General features: G+C 42.1%; 1 protein-coding gene and 1 long non-coding RNA gene across 22 annotated transcripts in view; one reads left to right on the top strand and one right to left on the bottom strand.

Moving 5' to 3' along the window:
* Nucleotides 1–23,860, top strand: part of RBM47 (RNA binding motif protein 47) — a 303,668-nt gene that overhangs the window by 77,940 nt on the left and 201,868 nt on the right. The window lies entirely within an intron of this gene.
* Nucleotides 2,109–23,221, bottom strand: LOC146400402 (uncharacterized). 2 transcript variants are annotated; one of them, XR_014812352.1, is made up of 2 exons: nucleotides 22,819–23,221; nucleotides 2,109–2,615 (listed from the first exon to the last, which is right to left on the bottom strand). It is a non-coding gene; the product is annotated as an uncharacterized LOC146400402 (long non-coding RNA). The 2 variants fall into 2 exon arrangements; XR_014812353.1 differs by having other exon boundaries at nucleotides 2,109–2,556; nucleotides 22,819–23,206.

Below are 23,860 nucleotides of genomic sequence, written 5' to 3'. Positions count from 1 at the left end.
TGGCGGCTACAGCACTAATTTGACCCCTAGCCTGGGAACCTCCATATGCCGCGGGAGTGGCCCTAGAAAAGACAAAAAAAAAAAAAAAAAGGAAGAAGAAAAAAAGAGAAAAAAAATTGAGACTTTGAGTTTTATCAAACTTCTAACCAGCTTGAACTAAGATTCAAAACAAATACCATTGACAAGTGAATAACTCAGGGATTAGGGGTGCCAAACTTGCATACAGGCAAAAATCTGTGTGCGATTTATTTATTTCTATTTTTTATTTTATCTTTTTAATTATAGTTGATTTACAATGTTTTGTCAATTTCTGCTGTACAGCATAGTGACCCAGTCGTTCATATATATATATATATGCATATATATATATATACATTCTTTTTCTCATACTATCTTCCATCATGTTCTACCCCAATAGATTGAATATAGTTTCCTGTGCTGTACAATAGGACCTCACTGCTTATCCATTCTAAATGTAATAGCTTTCATCTATCAACCCCAAACCCCTAGCCCATCCCCACTTCCTCCCGCTTCCACCCCCGCCACCTGTGGCAACCACAAGTCTGCTCTCCATGTCTGTGATCTGTTTCTGTTTTGTAGATAGGATCATTTGTGCCATATTTTAGATTTCACATATGAGTGATATCATATGATATTTACCTTTCTCTTTCTTTGTGCTTATTTTTTCAGGGCCGTACCTGTGCATATGGATGTTCCCAGGCTAGGGATAGAATCAGAAGTGCAGCTGCCAGCCTATCCCACAGCTACAGTATCGCAAGATCCAGGAGGCATCTGTGACCTACACTACAGCTCATGGCAACATGGGATCCTTAATCAACTGAGCAAGATCAGGGATCAAACCCACATCCTCATGGATACTAGTCAGATTCATTTCCACTGAGCCACAGCAGGAACTCCCTATCTTTCTCTTTTTTACTTACTTCACTTAGTTTGAGACTCTCTAGTTCTATCCATGTTGCTGCAAATGGCATTATTTTGTTTTTTTTTTTTGTGGCGGAACAGTATTCCATTGTGCATATGTACCACATCTTCTTAATCCATACATCTGTCCATGGGCATTTAGGTTGTTTCCATGTCTTGGTTATTGTGAATAGTGCTGCAGTGAACATAGGGCTGCATGTATCTTTTTGAATTATAGTTTTGTCTGGATATATGCCCAGGAGTGGGATTGCTGGATCATATGGTAGTTCTAGATTTACTTTTCTAGGCAACCTCCATTCTGTTTTCCATAGTGGTTGTACCAATTTACATTCCCGCCAACAGTGAAGAAGGGTTCCCTGTTCTCCACTCTCTCTGCAGCACTTATTTGTTGACTCGTTAATGAGGGCCATTCTGACTGGTGTGGCACCTCATGGTAGTTTCAGTTTGCATTTCTCTCATGATTAGTGACGCTGAGCATTTTTTTATGTGCCGTAATTTACACTGGGCCCTCCAGATCCCCAGTTCCTGGTTCCTCCCTTTACATGTACTTCCATATCTGTGATCTGGCATCCACAAATTCAACCAACCTTGGTTAGTGTAGTACTGTAGCATTTACTATTGAAAAAAAATTACTCCAAGTGGACTATGCAGTTCACACCTGTGTTGTTCAAGGGTCAGCTGTATATGAACTCTCAGATCAAAGACAAACTTTCCAAAACCTGAAAAGCCCTTACTAAACAAGGCTAAGATACAAAAAGATCTAAATTATATATAGTTCCAATATGTAATATGTATGATTCAAAAGTTCTTTAAAAAAAAAAAAAAGTGTGGATTTTCATCTGGGCTTACAGTTTCTTTTCTTTTTCTTTGCCTTTTGAGAACTGCACCCATGGCATATGGAGGTTCCCAAGCTCGGAGTCGAATCAGAGCTGTAGCTGCCGGCCTACACCACAGCCACAGCAGCATGGGATCCAAAGCCCCTCTGTGACTTACACCACAGCTCACAGCAAACACCAGATCCTTAACCCACTGAGCAAAGCCAGGGATCGAAACTGCATCCTCACGGATACTAGTCAGATTCGTTACTGCTGAGCCACGGTGAGAACTCCTGGGCTTACAATTTCTGTCCCCTCTGATTATATGCCGGAATAAACAGATTGTTCATATTCTGGTACATAAAATCACTTTTATAGTATTGCTTGCTGTTAATTATCACAAGAGTAATATTATAAAGTATAATATTACCAGGAATGAGTAGTTTTAAGTATTAGTCCAAGGAAGAAAAACTCTTTCACTTGCTAAATGCAGTGGTAAGCACTGGCCTCTCCCAGCACCAGCACTGCTGCTTCTCAGCAAGGAACAGCAGTCCCAGAGATGCCATATTGTCAAATGCAGATAGAGAATCACTGACTCCAGCATTTTCCTGGTTGACTCTGCACACTGTTGATTGGCATGCTCAGGCAATTTGATGTTTTTGCTGCACTGGTTTCTGAAGATAAAGAGCTCTGTTGTACCTGTTGAGAGACATCTTCGGAAAAAAGAGCCCAAAGTCCATGTTCAAAAATAGCGAGGGCTGGGCCATTCATTTCATCCTGCCATGTGAACCTGGGGGATCTACATCAAGCAGACAAAGCAGAAAGTATCTTGTTTGTATAAAAAAAATCTTTGTGGCCCTAAAATACAAAATAAATAAATAAACAAAATAAAATAAATTAAATTAAGAAAAAAAAGACTGCAAAGACCTGATGAGGACAGAGATTTAGCTAAAACCAAACCATTGTTTCCATTGCGCCACGATGAGAACCCCTATTTTTTTAATTTAAAATTCTTTTAGGAGTTCCCATTGTGGCACAGCAGAAATGAATCCAACTAGGAACCATGAGGTCGCAGGTTGGATCCCTGGCCTTGCTCAGTGGGTTAAGGATCTGGCATTGCCATGAGCTGTGGTGTAGGTCGCAGATGTGGCTCAGATCTGGTGTTGCTGTGGCTGTGGCGTTGGCTGGCAGCTATAGCTCTGATTAGACCCCTAGCCTAGGAACCTCCATTTGCTGCAGGTGTGGCCCTCAAAAAGACAAAAGACAAAAAAAAAAATAACAATAATAAAATAAAATAAAATTTTAAAAAATTGTAATATACTTGACTTTCAATGTTGTGTTAGTTTCAGCTGTGCAACAAAGTGATTCTGTTTTATATATATATGTATACATACATATATATAATATTTTTCAGATGCTTTTCCATTTAGGTTACTACAAGATTTTTTTTTTTTTTTAATTTTCCCACTGTACAGCAAGGGGGTCAGGTTATCCTTACATGTTTACATTACAATTACATTTTTTTCCCCCACCCTTTCTTCTGTTGCAACCTGAGTATCTAGACAAAGTTCTCAATGCTACTCAGCAGGATCTCCTTGTAAATCTATTCTAAGTTGTGTCTGATAAGCCCAAGCTCCCGATCCCTCCCACTCCCTCCCCCACCCATCAGGCAGCCACAAGTCTTTTCTCCAAGTCCATGATTTTCTTTTCTGAGGAGATGTTCATTTGTGCTGGATATTAGATTCCAGTTATAAGTGATATCATATGGTATTTGCCTTTGTCTTTCTGGCTCATTTCACTCAGTATGAGATTCTCTAGCTCCATCCATGTTGCTGCAAATGGCATTATGTCATCATTCCTTTTTATGGCTGAGTAGTATTCCATTGTGTATATATACCACATCTTCCGAATCCAATCATTTGTCGATGGACATTTGGACTACAAGATATTGAGTATAATTTCCTACGCTATACAGAAGGTCCTTGTTTTTTATCTATAAGTCTTTGCAGTCTTCTCAGCTGTCCCACAGAGAAGGATACAGAAGCCAGATTCGGTTAGCCTTTGCCTTAAATGATATGAGTTTCCAGTGGTCCATTTGTCTACACAATCATAAGTATGAATAAGAACATTCCTATTTACTTCTACTGCTATTCTTGCTAGGAAATGTGAATGACTGGATTGACACCAAAGGGTCAGTGTCAGGCTTAAAGTCTATGGCAAAGATTAAAACTTTGAAAAAGTTTGGTTAAGAGCTGGGAAAACAGGCACTCGTATATGTTAGAGGGAGTATGAATTAAAACCTCCATGGAAGACAGCTTAGTAATAGGTGTCAACAGCATATATACTTTTTGACTAAACAATTACACTTCTAGAAATTTATCCTGCAGATTTACTTACAGATGTGCAAAAGTATGTGTTCAAAGATAATTACAGTATGGATTATAATTTAAAAAAGCTTGAAAACGAAGTATTTATCAATAGGGGACTGGTTAAATAAAGATGGTACACTCATCCAGTGGAATACGCGATAGTCATCAAAATGAATGAGGCAGCTCTCTTGGTACTAAGGTGAGAAGATCTCCAAGAGTCATTGCTCAGTGAAGAACAGCAAGGTACAGAACAGAATGCCATGTCTTCCACTGTGTTAAAACATATCTGGAGTTCCTATTGTGGCACAGCAGAAACAAATCCAACTAATAACTGTGAGGTTGTGGCCTCGATCCCTGGCCTCGCTCAGTGGGTTGAGGATCCGGCATTGCCATGAGCTGTGGTGTAGTTTGCTGGCTATGTAACTCCAATTCGACCCCTAGCCCGGGAACTTTCATATGCCATGGGTGCGGCCCTAAAAAAAAAGAAAAAAAAAAAATCCAAAAAACAAGCATATATCTGTGAGAGTTCCCATCATGGTTCAGCAGTAACAAAACTGACTAGTAACCATGAGGGTGTAAGTTCAACCCCTGGCCTTGCTCAGTAGGTTAAGGACCCAGCATCGTGAGCTGTGGTATAGGTCGAAGACGTGGCTTGGATCTGGCATGGCTGTGGTTGTGGCTGGCAGCTGTAGCTCCGATTTGACCCCTAGCTTGGGAACTTCCATATACCATGGGTGCAGCCCTAAAAAGACAAAAAAAAAAAAAGTGTCTGTGAAAATGGTCTATATGATATGGTATCATACAAATATTCATGTTAGGAGTTCCCATTGTGGCTCAGCAGTAACGAAACCAACTAGTATCCATGAGGATGTAGGTTCAATCCCTGGCCTTGCTCACTGGTTAAGGATCTGGTGTTGCCATGAGCTGTAGTGTAGGTCGAAGAGACTGACTTGGATCTGGTGTTGCTGTGGCTGTGGTGCAGGCCAGCAGCTGTAGCTCTAATTCCACCCCTAGCCTGGGAAATACCATATGCCGTGGGTGCGGCCCAAATAAATAAATAAATAAATAAATAAATATTCATGTTATAGTCTGTGTTTAGGCTATGTTAGGAAGATGTGTAAGTGACTGGTTTCAGTGCTTTTAGGAGCTCAGTATCTGGATGCCTTGGGTTATCGCAAAGCTTACTTTTTATTGTTTATCTTTTTGTACCCTTTTATTTTTTTTAGGATGAGCAAGTTTTGCTAATTCAGAAATAAATAAATAAGTTTAAAACATATAATTTGAAAAATCCATGCCACAGTCTTATAATAGATTCGGCTGGAGAAAAAAAAAAAAAAGCTTTAAGTGACTTACTTTTGCTACTTCTCAGCAGCTTCTGATGAAAGTTGATAAGGGAAATTTGTTTCACAAACACTTGTTTAGTACTTCTCAATGTCAGGCCTTGTCATGAGGATTTTATAAATATTTAATTCAGTCCTGACAATAACCACATAAAGCCAATGCTCTACAGATGAGAAAATTAAGCACGGAGAAGATAAATAACTTTGCCCAAGGCCACAGTGAAAGAAAGAAAGTGGCAGACACAGAATTTGAACACTAGCAGCGTGGCTCTGGTTTGTGCTCTTTGGGAGCTGTGTTGTGCTTCATACTGACATGATGTGAAAACATGACCTTGATCATCCTTAACGCAATTAACTCCAATAGTCGGATCCTGAAAATAATGCAGAACCCACTCCCCTTTCATTTTTTCTGAGTCTTCAATAATGTGCAGAGGCTATTCCTTCATATATAAATATATACATATTTTTTGCTTTTTTGCCCCCAGGGTAAACCTGGGGCACATGGAGGTTCCCAGGCTAGGGGTCGAATCAGAGCTACAGCTGCCGGCCTATGCCACAGCCACAGCAATGCCAGATCTGAGCCCCGTCTGCCACCTACATCACAGCTCATGGCAATGCCAGATCCTTAACCCAGTGAGCGAGGCCAGGGATCGAACCTGCAGCCTCATGGATCCTCATTGGGTTTGTTACCGCTGAGCCATGATGGTAACGCCTGTCCTTCCCCATTTTAAAGTGGCAGAAATTAATTCCCAGATCAGTTGGAATCTGTATTATAAAAGTCTGTACTCAAAGTCCTGTGTCGATGAACTCCACGAAGTACATGGAAGGAAGAGGAAGAGGCAGCTTGACCAAAATTATTTGAAGAGGGAGTGAAAAGTAATATACTCAGAAGAAAAAGGAGGAACATGATCCTTGTCAAGTTAAATTAGATCAAATAGGCGTTCTCATTGTGGCTCAGCAGTAAGGAACCAGACTAGTATCCATGAGGATGCGAGTTTGATCCTTGGCCTTGCTCAGTGGGTTAAGGATCTGGTGTTGCCGGGAGCTATGGTGTACGCGTCACAGATGTGGCTCAGATCCTGGATTGCTGTGGCTCCAATTCTACCCCTCATCTGGGAACTTCCATAGGCCACACTTGCAGCCCTAAAAAAGGGGGAGGGGATTATCTGGGTGGGCTTGCCCTAAGTACATGTGCCCTGAAATGCAGATAGCCCTTAAATGGCTGAGCACAGAGGTCAGAGACACTCCAAGTATGAGAAGCACTTGCTGTGGAGGTCCTGGTTTGAAGATGAAGAGGCCACTGGAGAAGGAAGGCAGGCAGCCTTAAACAGCTGAGAGAGGCTCCCAGCTGACAGCCAGCAAGGGAGCTTGGTCCTACAAGGCAAGGAACTGAATTCTGCCAAGAACAGGAGCTCATTGAAAGAGGATCCTGAGCCCTAGGTGAGAACCCAGCTGATGCAGCCCTATGAGATGGAGCAGAGAACCCAGGTATGTCACCTGGGACCTCTACCCTTTAGAACCATGAGATAAATGAATGTGCCAGTCCTCTAGGGGTGTGTACATGTGTCACACAGCGGAAGAAAACTAATTATACATTAAGATCCCCCTTTCACAGAAGAGGGCACTGAAGCTCAAAAAAGTGAAGTAAACTGGTTAAAACAATCTCATGAATGTGGGGAGGACAGGATTTGACACAGGCCTGACTGCCCAGCCAGTTCACCTTTCTCCTTCACGGCCGCACCACCCGCAGTGGGGGAGCAGCCAGACCTGTCTGCCCGCTGCTAAGTCATGTGTTAACCAACCAGGAGCCACAGAGGTAAAAGGAATAAAGTTCTCTGTGACCCAGGAAAGGATGATTCAGATTCTTATTTTTAGAAACCAACATGAAACTCTTGGTTGAACAATAGCTAGGATTCCTACAGGGATCTCGGTCTGTGGGCTTCCCCCCACCCACTCTCTGCTCTGTTGAGATGCATTAGTTGGTCTCTGGTTTTAGCCACAAGCACTAGGTGACCAATTTCCAAATAAGTGGAGCCGAATGGATTTAGGCAGATTAACATTCTAACGACAAGAAAACTGGAAGAAAAGCAAATCCTGTGGCGTTTGTTAAACTCAAACACATTCAACCAACCCCTCTCCAAGGGCTAGCTTTGTAAACATTCGCTTTATGAAGACGTGTCAGTTTAAAAAAAGAGTAGTTTTGAAGAGCAGTTACCCCAGGATCTGCCCCAGCTCCCCGTGTGACCTTTGTTCCTCCTTCAGGCTTACTCCGCTGTAACCACAAGGCCCCTGGGCATTCCCTAGAATGTGCCAAGCCCTACGCTGCCGCAGGGCCATTGCACTTCTCTTCCCCCTGGCCTGGAACATTCGTCCTCTCGTTCCTGCCCTGAATTCCCTCAGATCACTACTCAAGTGGCATCTTGCTGGAATTTCTTTCCTTGACCATCTTATTTAAAGCAGCTGTGCTCCCCACCTGTCACTCTGTCCTTACCTGCTTTACTTTCTTCATAGCATTTCAACCTCCTGGTACACCTTACACATAAACATATATTTATTTGTGTGTTATCATCTGTCTCCCACACGAGAATGTAAGCTCTAGCAAGGAGAAAGGATTTCTTTGTTTTATTCTTTGCTATATCTCTAGTGTCCAGAACAATCCATGGCATAGAGCAGAGACTCAGATACTTGTTGAATGAATTAATGAATCAGGAGCAAAAGCATTGCCTCTGTTTTTAAGTAATCTGTCACTCCTGAGGTATCTCTGCATCCACTTTGTTCTCTCTCTCTCCTTTTTGCAGCTTTTGCTAACTTGTTTAGTATGGAAAAGTTACATATTTGGGAGTTCTCGCTGTGGCTCATCGGAAATGAATCTGATTAGGATCCGTGAGGATGCCGGTTCAATCCCTGGCCTTGCTCAGTGGGTTAAGGATCTGGCATTGCTGTGAGCTGTGGTGTAGGTCAAAGACACGGCTCAGATCTGGCGTTGCTGTGGCTGTGGCATAGGCTGGCAGCTGTTGCTCTGATTCAGCCATAGCCTGGGAACCTCCATGTGTGCGGGTGCAGCCCTAAAAAGAAAAAAAAAAAAAAAAAAAAGAGAGAAGTTACATAATTGCATGGTTGTACCAAGTCCAGAAAAAAAAAAAAAAGAAAACTAGAGACATACTGAGAATAAAGTTCTTCCTTGAATTTTAATAGTCATGTGACTGGATAAGTCATTTATTTCTCTTGGCTCAAAATGTCTTATCTTTTAAATGGGGATAATAATAGAGACTTTTTTTTTCATTAAAAAAAAATTGAAGTATAGGGGTTTTTTCGTGGTTTTTTTCTTTTCTTTTCTTTTTTTTTTTTTTTGTCTTTTCAGGGCCGCCCCAACGGCATATGGAGGTTCCCAGGCTGGGGGTCAAATTGGAGCTGCAGCTGCTGGCCTAGACCACAGCCATAGCAACGCTGTGAGGGGGGTGAGGCTCAAGGCTAAAAAGTTGGTTCAGTAAATATTTTCTAAGCACTTACCATGTGCGAGGTGCTGGAGGGATACCACAGTGAACACTGCATAAGGTTCCTGCCCGCTCATATTCTAAATTATAACTGAATTGAGATAAATAATAAGTTGTAGGAAGGAAGCAAAAGAATGTTATCAGAGAGAATAGCAGATAGGAACTATAGGGTTAACTTGGGTCAGGGAAGGCCTTTCTGGAGATTTAAGCTGAGCTTTAAAGGATGAGGAAACATCCAGCCACAGGAAGGGCATTTCAGGCCAAGGGAAAGGCAGGCGTACCCATCAAGGCCTTAAGAACAGCAAGGGGCATTCTAGGGCCTGACAGAGGCCTGTGTGCAAAGAGTGAGGTGATTGAGGGGCAGTGGCATATGCGGTGAGGCCATTAGGCAGGCAGAAGCCACTTGCTATGAGTGAGGCCCTACAGACCATGTTTGAGGCAACCAGTCACCTCTGCCCAGAACTGAGGAGTTTCTGTGATGCAAGACTTTTACAGCTTAAAGCAGAAAAATCCTGGGCGAGACCGGATGAGTCGGTCACCCTCACCAAGGTAGAGGGTTGTACTTTACCCTCACTGAAGGGTTTTAAATCAGGAAATGAGATGTCTTGATTTCTCTCTCTCTCTCTCTCTCTCTTTTTTTTTTTTTTTTTTTTTTTTTTTTTTTTTTGTCTTTTTGGTGCTGCGCCCACAGCATATGGAGGTTCCCAGGCTATGCAGCTACTGGCCTACACCACAGCCATAGCAACGCCAGATCCGAGCTGCATCTGTGACCTACCCTGCAGCTCGGGGCAACATCTAATGCTCAACCCTCTGAGCGAGACCAGGGATCGCACCAGAATGCTCGTGGATACTAGTTGGGTTCTTAACCCTCTGAGTCACAAGAGGAACTCCCTTGATTTCTCTTTTCAAAGGTCACTCTTGGCTTTTGTGTGGCAAATGCTTTGGAAAGGAGCAAAAGATGGAAAAGGAGGAGACCAGTTAGCCAATTTTTGCAGTCCTTCATGCAAGAGAGGAGGGTGGGTTGAAAGAGACTGGTGGCATTGAAGATGGAGTGATGGGGACGCATACAAGATGCCTTTTGGAGGTAGAATGAGCTGGATCTGGGAATGTATGTTAGTGAAGGAAAAGGAGTTAAAGATGACTTTGGGGCTTCTGATTTTATTATCTAGGTAACTAGTTTTGCCAACAGAGGGAAATTGGAGAAGAACTGGACATGGAAGTTGGGGGAAGATGGGATGGAGGTCTCTAAAGTTCCACTGGGAAGGAAATGTGATACTTGGAGTGAAGACACCCTTATTGTTCCTGTGTGAAGTATTTTGTAAGCAGTAACTAATTAGTTCTCATAACAGTTGTTCTGAGTTGTTAATTACCTGAACCCCATTTTACAGGCGCTGGAGAAGAGCAAGTGGCAGTCATTTGCCTCAGGCTAGAGTAAATTAAAGAACTAACAGCAGCACCAATTAATTCCTGGTAGTTCTGTGCTCTGCCAGTCTTTTAAAAGAGTAACTCTTTGGGGGTAGGATGAGTAAATCAAATGGAATTTCGAAGGAGTAAGGCATGACTTTTGAGGTTAATAGACCTGGAGTCATGTTTTGCTTTTGCCCCTTATTACTGATGTGATACAGACGCATTTGTAATAATGATATCCCTGAGCCTTTCGTTCCTAAAAAATAATACAGAGTTAAATACTAAACATGTTTTTACTTCTACCATATCCTCTGCCTAGAAACAAAATTTTTCCCCCAGGAAGCCAACTGTCATCCTGTTAGAGAGAGCCTCTCTGATCCCCTATAATAAAATAGGCGCACACCCCCAGCCCCTCCATCAAAAGGCCCTCTCTACCCAACTTTAGCCGGGTTTGATTTCTCTTTATAGTACTTACATCATCTGACCTATTATATATCCATTTCCATAAGATCAGGAATTTTTTTCTGTTTTGTTCCCTGCTGTGTCTGGAATGATGCCTGGAACCAGAGAGTACTTAATAGTTGTTGAATGAGTGAATAAATTAACTGAAATTTTATATATAATAAAACTCTTTGCATGATACCTACCGTGGTAGGAACTCAGTAGTAGTTATCGGAATAGAAATTGAGAAATGCACTCAAATTTTATATATTTCTTATCTAAGAAACTATTTTAGCAGTTTCTCTTTTTGACCACTCCAAGGCATGTGGAGTGTTAGAAACTGGGAGGGAAAGAGGCAGGGACAGGAGCAATGCGATCTCAAGTAGTTTTATCCACCAACAGAGTGGCCAGGAGTGTTAGGGGGTAACTGTACAAAATGAAACACAAAGCTGCAAGACAAGAATAGCAGGAGAAACTGTGAAATTGTAGCAACATAACTTGCCTCTTCCTTCTTATTCCATCCCGAACCTGTGCTAAAAATAGAATGTACTAAAAACAGAAACTACCCCTTTCCCTATATAACTAGCTGCTTAGGAAGCTGCTGGAAGCCTGAGTTCTCTGCTCAGTGCTCCTGGCCATTCTGTTGGTGGGTAAACCTGCTTGAGTTCTCATTGTTCCCCTCTGCCTCCTTCTTCCCTTGCTGTTTCTAACATGGAGTTCCTGGACCAGGGATCAAATCCCACCCACAATTTTGACCAACGCCACAGCTATGGCAACACGAGATCCTGAACTCACTGTGCCTGGTCAGGGATTGAACCTACATCTGGGCACTTGAGAGATGCCATGGATCCTGTTGCACCAACGGTGGAAACTCCTAGCAGAATTTCTTTGTATACCATATTAAAGATAATTTTTTTTGCTTCTTTTTTTTTTTAGGGTCACACCCGCGGCATATGGAAGTTCCCGGGCTAAGGGTTAAACTGGAGCTGCAGCTGCTGGCCTACACCACAGCCACAGCAACAGCAGGTCCAAGGCTTGTCTGCAACCTAACTGCAGCTCACAGCAACACTGGATCCTTAACCCACTGAGCGGAGCCAGGGATTGAACCTGCATCCTCATGGGTTTTATTACCACTGAGTCACAGAGGGAACTTCTTGTCACTGTCCTTTCTACTTCTCTCCTACACTCCACAGCACTAGTCTCTACTGGGTTACCAGCCCTCAGCTCAGTTTTTTTTTTTTTTTTTTTTTCCCTGGCCACTTCTATTTTATTAGTGGTCTCTTTCCCCATCTTCTTGATTTTCTATCTTCCCTCCTTTATTAAGAGCTAACAAACGGGAGTTCCTGTGTAGGTCAGTGGGTTAAACATCTGGCGTTACTGCAGTAGCTCAAGTTGCTGCTGTGGAGCAGGTTCAGTCCCTGGCCCAGGAAATTCTGAATGCCGTGGGTATAGCAAAAAACAAAAACAAAAACAAAACTAAATAAACAAATGAAGCATCAATCAATGCACCAGTCAACAAGTATTTAGTGAGTATCTGCAATTTATTTAGCACCGGTAGGCACATAGTATCCTTAGTGGTTGAGTCAGCAGCTTTGGGATTGGACAGGCTTCGGCTGAGGTCCCGGCTTTGCCCTTCACTAGCTGGCTGACAAGGGACAGTGATTTAACTCCAATTTCCCCCTGTATGAAATGGGGGTGATAATGAAATTTGCCTCAGGGGTTCCCATCATGGTGCAGCGGAAACGAATCCAACTAGGAACCATGAGGTTGTGGGCTCGATTCCTGGCCTCGCTCAGTGAGTTAAGGATCTGGTGTTGCCGTGAGCTGTGGTGTAGGTTGAAGACGAGGCTCGGATCCTGCATTGTTGTGGCTGTGGTGCAGGCCAGCAGCTGTAGCTCCGATTAGACCCCTAGCTTGGGAACCTCCATATGCCTCCGGAGCAGCCCTAGAAAAGGAAAAAAGACCAAAAAAAAAAAAAAAGAAAGAAAAAGTGCCTCAGAGGTTGTTCTGAGGAATGACTGAGAGTATGAGTATGAAATACTCAGAATATTGCCAGACTCAAATTATGTGATCCATAAACATTAGCTCTTAAGATTAACTGTCCCAGTTCTCTGTGGGGAATAGGTTATACATCTAAGACTTGATCCTTGTCTCCACAGAATTTCCCAACCCCATAAGACAATTTGGAAACAATCCAGGGTGGGATATATGACCTAAGTACTCATTTGTGTGGTGCTGCACCCGAGGCATCTGAAAGTTCCTGGGCCAGGGATTGAACCAGCACCGCAGTAGTGACAATGTCAGATATCGACCCACTGAGCCACCAGCAAACTCCATCACTTGTGTGGTTTAGCCTGTATAGAGATGTAGTGGGTGCTGAAAGAAGTAAAAAGGGAAAAAAAGCAAACGCCAGAAATATTGATTTGTAGTATGTTTAAGAAGTAGAAGATAGGGAGTTCCCGTCGTGGTGCAGTGGTTAACGAATCCGACTAGGAACCATGAGGTTGCGGGTTCGGTCCCTGCCCTTGCTCAGTGGGTTAAGGATCCACTGTTGCCGTGAGCTGTGGTGTAGGTTGCAGACGCGGCTCGGATCCCGCGTTGCTGTGGCTCTGGCGTAGGCCGGTGGCTACAGCTCCGATTCGACCCCTAGCCTGGGAACCTCCATATGCCACAGGAGCGGCCCAAGAAATAGCAAAAAGACAAAAAAAAAAAAAAAAAAAAAAAAAAAAAGAAGATATATATTACTAGATTTGTGGTATATTAAAAAGTTATACACAGTATACTTAATGTTATATACATATATTAGATTCAAAGTATTAGAGGAAGAAAAACACATGAATTGCAAGGGTTATTGGCCTTTTGAGGTGCAATACACTGTAACAGTGGAGAACTTCAGTATCCTGAAGCCACGTTGCAGGTTCAAATCCCAGCTTGACACTTAATTAGGTGTGATGTTGGTCAAGTCATTTAGTCTCTCTGTACCTGTTTCCTCATCGGTAAAGTGGAGGTGAAAATAATAGTAAATGTATTATAGGATTGTTATGAAAATTAGGCCGGCATTGCCATGAGCTGTGGTGTAAGCTGGCAGCTGCAGCTCTGATTTTACCCCCAGCCTGGGAACTTCCATATGCCACAGGTGCGGCCCTAAAAAGCAAAACAAAACAAAACAGAGAACAGTGCCTTTTATTTGGGAAATACCCAATTGTTACTATGATCATCCACCTTTATTCTTTCTTTTTCTCCTTAAGTCTTCTCTAGAGAAGATTAGTTTAAAATACCATAATTAGGAGTTCCCGTCGTGGTGCATTCCTTCCTAGTGATTAAGGAATCCGACTAGGAACCATGAGGTTGCGGTTCGATCCCTGGCCTTGCTCAGTGGGTTAAGGATTTAGTGTTGCCGCGAGCAGTGGTATAGGTTGAAGACACAGCTTGGGTCCCCCGTTGCTGTGGCTGTGGTGTAGGCTGGCGGCTACAGCTCCGATTAGACCCCTAGCCTGGGAACCTCCATATGCCGTGAGTGCAACCCTAGAAAAGATGAAAAAGTAAAATAAATAAATGAATAAAATAAAATGCCATAATTAGATTCTTTCATTATATTAGGAATAATCATAATATAAATCCTAATTCAAGATTATAAATATTATAATATATAATCATAATACAATATGTGTGTCTTTAACTTGAATTATTTATATAATATGTTGGTAGCAAACAAACAAGAAAAAGGAAAACCCGATCCTCCTTAAGAGTAGTCTTAATGCAGCAGTTAGTATCTGCTGTCTCCTGAGAAGTGCAGTTCTTAAATTCTGAAAATGAACTACACTGTCTATGAAAATGATATGGGCTTGGTTATGTATTAAAGGGGAGAGCTATTATATTGCTTTATATGCCCCAAATATCAAGCTCTGACATTTTGCATTTACAGTATTACCCTTCCTCCATATGGATTTCCAGGCTCTTTCATTGGCTCAATATTCTTCCACTGAAGAATTACCATTTAATGACTATACATGGCACATACCCAATACATAGGCCTCACTGTTATTTTTTTTCCTGTCTCATGTGTTCATTACAGCATAAATTTTCCTTTATGTGTGCTATTTTAAGTTTATGATATTGTTCCATTGGTCTGTTGCTCTATGATAAAGCTTTTAGGCCCCATTCAAATGCGCATTGCATAGTAGAAGTAAGCAAAACAATTTTTCATTTGAGCTGCCACTCAAATTGTATTTTAAAGTAGTTCTGCTTTCATACAACATTGTAAATCAACTATACTTCAATTAAAAAAAAGTAGTTCTGCCTCTTTTATTTCAAGTATTAAAGTACATGGAGGTGTTGGGTAATATGTATAAAATCATAGAGCAGGATGCAAATGTAAAGCATTATTACAGAGGCTCTGGCATGACAAAAAAATAACTTCCTTTATTCTAAGGTTCCTAAGGATATCCTCTATTCTAGAAAATAGGTGTATAACTTTGCAGTAGAGAAACCTTAGCCAAGTAATCAAGGAAAATATCACCACTAATAGGAGATATCAAACTTCCCCCTGAAATGATACACCAAGGACACATCATTTCTGTGGTCCTCTTGCCAAAAAGGCAAATTTCCATCTAAGCACGAGTAAACTTCTGATAAACTCAAACTGCAAGACATTCTATAAAATAATTAGCTGATACTCACTGATAGTGTAAAGGTCTGGAAAAAAATGCAAAGACTGAGCAACTGCTTCGGATTGGAGGATACTAAGAAGATACAACTAAATGCAGCATAAGAGCCTAGGTTGGATCCTGGACTTGTGTGGAAAACTACTGAAGTTCAAATAGCGGTTATAGTTTAATTGAGTTGTTTCTATGTTAATTTTCTGGCTTTAATAATTGTGCTATGGAGTTCCCGTGATGGCGCAGTGGTTAACGAATCCGACTAGGAACCATGAGGTTGCGGGTTCGGTCCCTGCCCTTGCTCAGTGGGTTAACGACCCGGCGTTGCCGTGAGCTGCACCACAGAACTCGGTATCTGACTTTAAAGCCCTGACTTTTTTTTTTTTTTTTTTTTGTCTTTTTTTTTGCCATTGCTTGGGTTGCTGCTGCGGCACATGGAGGTTCCCAGGCTAGAGGTCTAATCAGAACTGTAGCCACCGGCCTACACCACAGCCACAGCAATGGGGGACCTGAGCCGAGTCTGCAACCTACACCACAGCTCACGGCAACAGTGGATCCTTAACCCACTGAGCAAGGCCAGGGATGGAACCTGTGATCTCATGGTTCCTAGTCGGATTCGCTAACCACTGAGCCACGATGGGAACTCCAAGCCCTGACTTTTAATCACCAGAATGTGCTTTGAACTCTAGGTCCAAGTATCGTAGGGGTTGTTTGGTGATTGGCTTCTGGAACTGCATTGACTAGTGTCTTAGAGCTAGGTTATGTGTTGAAAGAACCTAGAGCTAAATGAATAGGAAAAAGAGTAAGTAATAGTTTGGTTTCAATTAACCTATTAACAAACTTAAAATATGAAAACAATTAGTATGTCAGCATTCAAATAATAGCTAGCATTTATGTGGCACTTGCTATGTACTAGGCCTTTCTCTAAGCATGTTACAAATTTTAATGTGTGTAATCCTCATGCCAAGCCTAGGAGGGTAGGTAGTATTGATTATCCCTTTTTTACAGTTGGTGAAACTGAGACACAGATTTTAAGTGACTTGCTCAAGGTCATTTAAGAACCAAAATATAGAACCAAGCAGTCTGGCTTTAGTCATGGACATGTGCTTATCCAAGATTTTTCACTGCCCTCCACCTAGGTTTTGTGTTATTGGACATTTTCTTTTCTTTTTTTTTTTTTTTTTTTTTTTTTTTTTTTTTTTCTTTTCAGCTGCAGCGTACAGAAGGAAGTTCCTGGGCCAGGGATAGAATCCAAGCCTGAGCTGTGATCTATGCCACAGCTGCAGCAACACCAGATCCTTAACCCATTGCACCAGGCCAGGGGTTGAAAGGGTGCCTCCACAGAGACAAGACAGATCACTAACCCACTGTGCCACAGCAGGAACTCTGCTACTGGAAATTTTATTTTGAGTTACCTGTGGTTTGTGGAGCACCACTATTGGTCAATGTTTGGAGTCTTAAAGCCGGACATTTTGGGCCCTAAACTATGTCTAGTCATGGGCTGGTCCATGGCTCAGACCCATCCTGCAGTGTCCTGGGTCTACAGAAAAGGCACTGAAACCTTGGCCAGGATGGCTCACTGTTCTAGATTTGCCCAGACCTGGCGAGAAAAGATTCCTTTCCAAACCCAGGTCTCAATTCTCTATCTTCTGAGTGGGTTTTATTTTCTATACACAAAAGCAATCAAATTTATGCTATGTAATCCATGAGCTTGAAAAGCAAGGATTCCATCTCTCTCTGAGAATATCAGAACTTAGCATGTGAACCAACAGGCTCCAAAAACTATTGGTGAGTCAGTTCAACTAGAAAAACAGAAAATATGCTAACTGGCGTGGCTGGGCCAGAGTGGGCAGAGGAAGGCTAAATTTCTATTCACAAAGTCTGATTCATTTAGAGAAAGAAAAAGTCACATGCCGTCAGATTGAGATTTGTGTTCACTGCACTGAGGAGAAGTACAGAGCCTTCATACTCTCAGGGGTGACTAAGCCATTATTTCCCTTGGAACACAAAGAACTGTTGCTTTGCACACCCCTCACTGTAATTAGCTCTTGCAAGCAGGGGCTGAAGAATCCAACAGGAGAGCTCCTTGGCTGTGGGCCAAACGCTCGGAATTATTTATTTTATTTTGCTTAAGGAAACAGGATAAGAGGGCCATGTCTAATAGACTGTTTCTTCATGGGCCCCTGATTTACATGCAATGGGATGATCATTATGCACTGTTCTGTCTGAGAACAATAGGAGGGTCCCTCCGAGAGGCTCCGATTGCACATGCACGTGTACTGGTAAATGTTTAACAACCAGCCTTGGGAGAGGTTGAAGGCTAATTTGTTGTGTTTGCCGATTTCTAAAGTGTCAATACTCCTACTTTGACTGATTTCAGGCTACCAGTCTGACATCACCAAACAAGGATTTGGGAAGAAATGGCACGCCATTATATCCTCTTTCCACCATTCAAATCCAGTTGATGTAAATAACCTTAAAAACAGAGATAATGAGGAGCTCCCTTGTGGCTCAGCATGTTAAGGATCCAGGATTGTCACTGCCATGACTCTGGTTACACCTATGGGGCTGGTTCCATCCCTGGCCAGGGAACTTCCACATATTGCAAGTGAGACAGAAAACAAACAAACAGAGATAATGGCAAAATTTAATAAGATAATTAGGAAGTGATAAGTTTTGAATATTTGTTACTTCATTTTAAATGGAATTTTTGAATTGGAAACATGTTGTTTAATTGTAATAATGGCTGTGTTTAACAACGGGCTCACCAGCTTTAAGAGCCAGACCAAGGCAGCTCCCACACCGATGATTTGAGCCCTATGGCAGGAGCCACTGTGTGGCATGGGCACAAATCTCAAATAGATTTGTCACTTCAACATGGAGTTTCCACTGTATGAAATGGGTTAAAAGTCTGACTGCAACAGCTTGCGCCACTGCGGAGGTGTGAGTTTGATCCCTGGCCTGGTACAGTGGGTTAAAGGATTCAGTGTTGCTGCAGCTGGGACTCGAATTCAATCCCTAGCCTGGGAACTTCCATATGTCTCGGGCCATAAAATTAAAAACAAACAAACGAACAAAAATGGAGCCCACCCATTGTCATCCAGGCTTCTATTTCTCATTCTGTGACAACAGTCATTCTAGAATGTCTTGCCTTGCTTTACTCATCAACAAAACAGAGAGAAGACCATCCCAATTCCTGGTTATAGAGTCTGTAGGTTGTCTAATCCAAGACTCTGTGTTTATAAAAGAGGAAAGTAAGTCTTGAAAGAGTCAAATAACAGTAATAATAGCTGACATTGATTAAACTCCTACTATAGGCCAGCTGCTGTGCTAAGTATATCATGATTCATCAAAAAGCAGCTCCTCCGCTTGACTTTGTGTTATCACCACCCAATCTGTTTCCCATTCATTCTTCGAGGGTAAAGACTATGGCTTTATCATTTTTATATATCCTGCCATAACTTGCACAGAATTTTTTTTCTAATTTTTAATTTTTTGTTTTAGTTTTTGAGGCCGCATCCTCGGCATATGGAAGTTCCCAGGCTAGGGGTCGAATTGGAGCTGTGGCTGCTGGCCTACACCTCAGCTCACAGCTATGTTGGATCCCCGACCCACTGAGCAAGGCCTGGGATGGAACCCGCATCCTCTTGGATACTAGTTGAATTCGTTTCCACTGTGCCACAATGAGAACTCCACTTGCACAGAACTTTAAATGTAACAGTGGCATAATAAGTATTCGCTGAATTATGTTGAGACATTAGGCTCCAGACCCAAATATGATCCCTAAAGTCTTGGAAAACACAGCTCAAAAACAAAAAAAAACCAAAAAAAAAAAAAAAAATACAGCCCCAGCTCCAGTATTTTCTGTCATTGGCAAAAAGGCTTTTAGAACTTTTGGGGGGAGTAAAATACACAGGTTATAAAATGTACACTTTAACCATTTTAAAGTTTACAATTCAGGAGTTCTCATCGTGGCTCAGCAGAAATGAATCTGACTAGGAACCATAAGGTTGTGGGTTCGATCCCTGGCCTCGCTCAATGGGTTAAGGATCCCAGGTTGGACCCTTAGCCTGAGAACCTCCACATGCTGTGGGTGTGGCCCTAAAAAGCAAAATAAGTAAATAAATAAAAATAAAAGTAAAACATACAGTGCAGAGGTATCAGGTTCATTCCTGATATTGCACAACCATTTCCACTGTGCATTTTTTCAAGTAATTTTTTTTTTTGTCTTTTATATAGCCTGTCTTTTTAGGGCCGTACCTGCGGCATATGAAGGTTCCCAGGCTAGGGGTCGAATCAAAGCTGCAGCTGCCGGCCTACACCACAGCCACAGCAATGTCAGATCTGAGCCATGTCTATGACCTACACCACATCGCACGGCAACACCAGATCCTTAATGCACTGAGCGAGGCCTGGGATTGAACCTGTGTCCTCATGGATCCTATTCGGGTTCATTAACCACTGCACCATGATGGGAACTCCTAAAGTAATTTTTTTAAATTAATTTTTTATTCAAGTATAGTTGATTTTAAATGTTGTGTTAGTTTCTGGTGTATATATATTCTTTTTCATATTCTTTTTCCATGTGGTTTATTATAGGATATTGAATATAGTTCCCTGTGCTAAACAGTAGGACCTTGTTTTTTATCCATTCTATACATAACAATTTGCATCTGCTAATCCCAAACTCCCAATCCATCCCTCCCCGACCCCCACATTTTAGAACTAATTTTATTTATTCTTTTTTTTTTTTTGGTCTTTTTAGGACCACACCTGGAGCATATGGAGGTTCCCGGGCTAGGGGTCAAATCAGAGCTACAGCTGCTGGCCTACACCACAGCCACAGCAACAGCAGGTAAGAGCTGCATCTGTGACCTACACCACAGCTCATGGCAATGCCAGATCTTTAACTCACTGAGCAAGGCCAGGGACCTGCGTCCTCATGGATGCTTGTCAAATTCATTTCCGCTGAGCCATGATGGGAACTCCTAGAAGAGGAGACTACCTTATTTTGAATAAGTTACATATGCATATAAATATATGCATATAGAACATATAAAAATATAAACAGTCTGGGAGGATTTATAGGAAAGAAAAAGTCTTCCCATTCCAGACCCTGTAACCTCCCATTCCTTCTCTCCAAGGGCAACCAGTAACCACTTCTCTATAAGAACATGAACAGTAGAGGTAGCTGGCCTCGTTTAAATCCTGGCTCAACCACTGACCAGCTGTGTGACCTTGAGGAAATACTCAGCCTCTCTGTGTCTCTCTAAGATAGAGATGATCATAGTACCTACCTCCTAAGTTTGTTGTAAGGATTCATGAGTTCATATGTATAAAGTACTTGGAATTGCACTCAGAAGAAGTACTCCCTACTTCCTGAGGATAATACTCTGGGATAATTATCTTCCCAAAGATCTTAGTGCATACATGAGGGATATGCAAGTGTGTATGTGTCACAGGCAGTGCGGGAAGAGGTAGCATCAGATGCTGGGAGATACCGCCTGGAAAGTAGGAGATCAGTGATCTTCCTGTGTTGCTGACAAGCTCTGGGGCCTTCAGACTCTACCTCTCTGGGCCTTTGTTTTCTCACCTTGGAAATGTGAGCATTTGGCCAGATGAATCCTAATGGCTTTTTCACATTTCACATCCTGTATCTGTCTCTGACAGGTTTGAAAGGGGCCAGGACTATTAAAGGGAATGGAAGAAATTGAATTAGTAGGTCAGGAGGAGGTGTCTTCAGACAGGCACTGATACTTCAGTGGGACGGAGATCTCAGATCAACTATGCCACCTGCTTGAGTCATCTGGTTTCCCACATCCTCTTTTAAAGGAGCTAGGCACGTTCCTCCACTCTAAGATACAATTACGAGTTCACATGGTCTGGTTATAAGGCCAGAGGGATTCTCTGTTATCCTTGATGACTCAGAGCAACAGTTCACCACCTATTTTACTGACCACAACCCGGGTTTCCTGCACTGATAGATTATTGAGTCCTTTGCTGGGTTTTTTAAAAGGTAAAACTTACCAGATGGTAACCTCTGGTTATTTCCTGATCTGCTTGGCCAGATGGCACTTTCGGTGATAAAACTGTGCAGTGCAAAGAGGTTTCATTATGTTCCATGTCTTCTCTGCACTGTTTCTCATATAGCAACATTTCGGCTCACACAGACTTTTTCTTTTCTTTTCTTTTTTTTTTTTTTTTTTTGTTTGCTTTTTATGGCCGAACCTGCAGCATATGGAAGTCCCAGGCTAGGGGTCTAATAAGAGCTGCAGCTGCCGACCTATGCCGTAGCTGGTGGCAAGGTGGAATCCTTAACCAGGGATGGAGCCCATATCCTCATGCATACTAGTAGGGTTTGTAACCCACTGAGCCGCAACGGGAACTCCTTACACAGACTTTTTTTTTGAACCCAGACACATAGACATTCAATGATGAAACCTGATGAGGGAAGCTCCCAGAGTCGGGTTAGCCTGGAGTCATCATCTAGTTGCTGTTTGATTAGACATTCAAATTAAATTATAGGCATTTCTATTTAGATACTCACTTTGATTATGAGCATTGGAAAATCCATCGTTAGCATGGTGGTTACTACTGCATTATCATTCTTGTTGTATTGATAATTAACATTGTATAGAACACTTCCACATTGCCATTCACAGAGCAGCTCTTAAAATACTGACTTATTTGATCTATATTATTATCTTTTGGGGAAGTGTAGGAGGGTGGATGAGAGAATAAGCTTCAGGGTTTTACCAAGTTGGGTTTGAGTCCCATCTCTGCTCTTAGATTTGGTTAGTCTCAATGTCCTTATCTGTAAAATGGGGATAACAGTACCTAATTCGTTCAGTTGTAGGCGGATTTGGAGATATAATACAAAGAGCCTAGCTCAGTTCTTGGCATACAAAGCACCTAATAAACAGTAGCTATTACTACTGTTGTATCATTATTCTCCTTTGCTGCATGAGGAAATCGAGGCTGAAAGAGATGAAAAAATTTACTCAGGGTCTTTGATGCCGTAAGTGACAAAACTGTGCTGCAAATGTAGGTCTTTTGGATTCAAAACATGTGTGTATTCCTTCCATGCTATGACATTTTACCCCCCAAAGAACTGTTTTAGTACACTAAAAATGCCTCACACTGTTTTTCAACTTGTTAAAAAGGTTTTTTTTTGTTTGTTTTTAAGCTTTATTTGCTGTTTTTGCTTTTGCTTTGTTCCCTTTACCTATTTCTTGATAGTGTGCTCTCTCTCTCTCTCTTTCATTTAATAGAACCCAAATTAGGGAATTTGAAGAGGTGGTTTCTGACTCATCTCATAGCCAAACAGCTCCAAATTACCTTTGAGTGCCTACCTTTTTGAAAGTCTCCCAGCATCCCCTTAGATCTTTGGAGCTGGAAGTTCTCTTCCATGTCATCCAGCACCGCTGCTTCATGAGAGCAGAGGAAAGTACAGAGGCAAAGTTAGCACAGGAGGTCCAAACTAGTGAAGGAGCCAGAGCTAGCACCCAGGATTCCAGTCCAAGTTTCTTTCTTCTTCTCTTCACTCTTCAGTGAGAGTTCTGTCTCCTCTACCCTTTGACTGAAGCTAGTGTACGTTCTCTTCATAACCCTATGTGATGTGTTCGACGATCATTTTAAATACCAGCTGGTTACACAATTGGGACACTGGAGACATCACAGTCATCAGACCAGCAAGGCTTCTTTGGAAATCATTCTGTCAAGATGGGAGTCTCCTCCCCTGTTTTTGTTCTGGTCTTAGGGCGGTAACAGGAAGCTTTCCCGTGACATACCTAAGCCTTCCTGCTTTGGCAGAATTGAAAGTAGGGCAGTACTGGCCAATCCCATGGTTTTTCTGTGTCTCCCTATGGTCATAACCAATATTAGGAAGTATGACAGTTTAAATTCTGTGCTTGCAGTCTTCCTCCATTCCTTCCTTCCTCCCAACCCTCCTTTCTTCCTCCCTTCCTTCCTAAGCCAAGGACCCTGCTAACCCCAAATTTGGAGAGTTTCCAAAAGTTAGGCCTCTTTAAACTTGAGCTTCTAAGAGATCCTTTCCCCCTTCTGTCTCCCACAGTCACAGGGCCTACCTCACGGTGCACCCAAAGGCAGTGAAATCACAAGTGCACAGATGAGGAAAAAAGTATGTGCGCAGTTTTGCATTGATTCCTATTTTGAGCACATGACCTAAACCAAACCATGCTGGTCATCTTGTGTTTTGAACTGGGTATGAGTTCTTTTCAAATCCTTCTTGTCATTTAAACTTAAGTTTCCTTTCTCACTAGCTGGGACACCTTGGGTGGTCATTTGACCTCTCTGGATTTCTATTTTTCCATCTCTTGATGGCTATGTTAATAGCTCAGAGGGCTAGCCGAAGAAATAAGTATTACCTGTCCT

This window comes from Sus scrofa, chromosome 8, assembly GCF_054392235.1.
Source record: "Sus scrofa isolate SSC_HxYL_T2T_F1_AM1 chromosome 8, Sscrofa_HxYL_maternal_Yorkshire_Landrace_v2.0, whole genome shotgun sequence".
Taxonomy (NCBI): Eukaryota; Metazoa; Chordata; class Mammalia; order Artiodactyla; family Suidae; genus Sus; species Sus scrofa.
The sequence above is the reverse complement of the archived record's forward strand: the minus strand, read 5'-3'. Positions and strand labels throughout refer to the sequence as shown.